Below are 2866 nucleotides of genomic sequence, written 5' to 3'. Positions count from 1 at the left end.
ATTATTATACATGTTGGAGCAAAGAATTCAACAAATTACCTTAGGACTTTTAGGAGGTTCAAAAATTTCGTCTAACTCAGGCGAACCCATCTTGTTCTCCATTTTTTTATGGAATTTATTAAAGTTACTGTTTTTGTTGCAGTCGTGATGCTGAAAGTGAAGACAGAAAGCTTTGAAGGCAGGAAAATAAAAAGACGTTTCAAGAAGGAGTATATATTTATATGCAGCATGAAGAATGCTATTTCTTGGTGATATTCAACGTCATCGTCATAGATTTAATTGATTTCATGAAATGGGAAAGAGTGCTGCTTCTTTCCTTCCTCCTCCCCATTGAATGGAAACTCAAAAGTTTTTTGTCAAACTAATGATATAAAAACTTTGTATCATTTTCAGGAAACATTAACTCGCAGAACAAAAGCCCAGCAGTGGAAAGCCATTTTGCCATCCCATAGAAATGCCATCTATACTTGGAAATATTGGCGAAATCAATGTGATGTAGGAGCCACTATTTTTACTTTCCACGTCACATCAAGTTTAGAAGACGGAGCTGTTGCTGCTGCCTGCCGCTACGATTCCATACAATTACGACGCCATTAGCAGTATCGACATCTTCGTACAACTCCATGGGGGTAAACAGGGGATAAAACAGGGGGTAAACACTAAACAGTGTATTACCTTAACTCGAATCGGGAGGGGACGAGAGCACAACGTGATGATTAGGCTAGCCAGCCAAGACTTACTCCCTTGCTCCTCTCAGCGTCGTCTGCTTGACTCGTCGTCTGCGGAGTCAATACATGCCCTTTCTTTCCGTGTTTGTTTGTTTGTTAATTTTTTTTCGGGGCTTCAATTGGCGAGGGAAACGGATGAGAATGGTTGGAGGGACACATAGCGTTTGGATACATACATGGCCTGGTAGCCATACTAGATTTGAGGCGGGGGGCATGAATAATAAAAAGAGCAAAAATGAGAATGCTGGTTTGTTGAGACGAAGGGGGATAAATAGCGGGAGGGGGTTAAAAAAAAGAAAAACCCGTGTTGCGGCGCTAGGCCGGGTAGAGAAGCGGGGCGCTGTGTGTTCTGGCTGAACGTCGAGTTGCCGGGCCGTAGTTCCTGGGCCGACGTTGTTGTCTCTGGCGCGGCTCGATGTCTGGATCCAGGGCTGGAGCTGGGGTGATTTGGGCTGGGACGTTCGTCGGTACCGTGGTTCTTGCATGACCACCACGCGTTGGCGGAGTAGGCGGCGGTTTCGGCGGTATAGGCGTCCTGATGCCGTTTTGACAATGTAGTCGCGGTTGTCGCCTACCTCTACGACGACGGCGGGGGTGTCCCATCGCTTTGTCGCGTGATGCTACACGAGCACATGAGCACCAAGCGGGAATGCGGCTAAATAATGAGCGGTGGCGTTATAACGGGATGTTGTTAGCGCCAATGCGCGATGCATCCGCTGTTCCAGAACGTCGGCTGCTCTCTGCCACTCGGGGGCGAAAGATCGTCGGTGGGCGGGCAAGCTGTCACGGATGGGTCGGTTGAACACTAGCTGGGCCGGGGAGGCCCCACCATAACGCGGGGCGTTTCGAAACAGTAAAATGGCCTTTGCTAGCTTGTCCGGATCCGGTTAGCCCCCGGTTCTGGAGCCGATGACGAGCTTTTTCATAGATTTTATGGCCGCTTCCGCCCTGCCTTTGGATTGGTGATAGTGGGGGGGGGGGGGGGGGAGGAAGATCCGAATGATACGCCCCAGTCTCGCAGGAAAGATTGGAGTTCGGCTGCTCCAAATGGGCTGTTGTCAGCATTAATCTTTACTGGGGCACCCCCGGTGTCCATAAAGAATGCACGGAACGCGTTGATGAGACGCCGGGCGGTTGTGTTTTTGTCTGCGAACATGGTGACGGACGGCCAACCACTGAACTGGTCGACTATGACCAGGAAGTGCCGGCCTTCTACCTCGCCGAGATCCGCGTGAAGAAATTCAAACGGCCGAGTCGCTGGTTCGTGGTGTTGCGGAGGTTCCGCCGGTAAAGAAGGAAGTTGACTTACGCATTATTCGCATGAGGCTGCGGCGTGGGCAATATCGACGTCCATGTGGGGCCAGTAGAGCGATAGCCTGGCTCGTTGGCGCATCTTTGAGGCGCCCTGGTGCATGCCAACAAGTGTCTGGGTCGTTTCTTTCACCATGGATCGGGGTACGTAAGTACGATGTGTGCGCCATAAACGAGCATGTCATCGGCGTCGTCTATGGTGAGTTGGTGGGGAGCGTCCCAGTACGGGCGAAGGGCGAGAGGCAGATTGCTTTTGTCGTTTGGAAAACCTTCCCGTATGGTGGTGCGCAGCGCCACTAATACTGGATCTGCTGTGGCTGCTAGTTTCACTTTTTCAAGCGTAATGTCGATGTTTGTGGCGGGGGATTCGGCAATGACCCCGACCCAGCGATCCTGGCCGTGAATGTTTGGGGTCCCTCCCCAAGCTCGTCCGTGGGTGTGCCTGGAGAAATTGGTGAACGCGAGAGGGCGTCGGCCTCGATATTGCGGTTTCCCGGCACCCACCGAGCGGTAAAATTGTATCACGCCATCTGAAGACGTAGACGAAGGAGCCGCGGGTTGTCGAGCTTGTCTAAAGCGTAGTCGTTAAGGATCGGCACTAGGGGGCGGTGATCTGTAACCAAGTCGAAGTTCGGGAGTCCTTCTATGAGTTGGCGGCTTTGTTTCATGCTCCAAGATGCGGCCAGGCATTCCAGTTCTATCATGGCGTATTTCGTTTCAGGCGGACGGAGGAATCTGGAGCCAGCTTGCACGACGTGCCACGTACCAGACTCGTTTTGTTGCTTTAAGAACAATCCGAGGCCGTTTAACAGAAATGCGTCGACTGC

The sequence above is a fragment of the Daphnia pulicaria genome, chromosome 1 (genome assembly GCF_021234035.1).
Source record: "Daphnia pulicaria isolate SC F1-1A chromosome 1, SC_F0-13Bv2, whole genome shotgun sequence".
Taxonomy (NCBI): Eukaryota; Metazoa; Arthropoda; class Branchiopoda; order Diplostraca; family Daphniidae; genus Daphnia; species Daphnia pulicaria.
The sequence above is the reverse complement of the archived record's forward strand: the minus strand, read 5'-3'. Positions refer to the sequence as shown.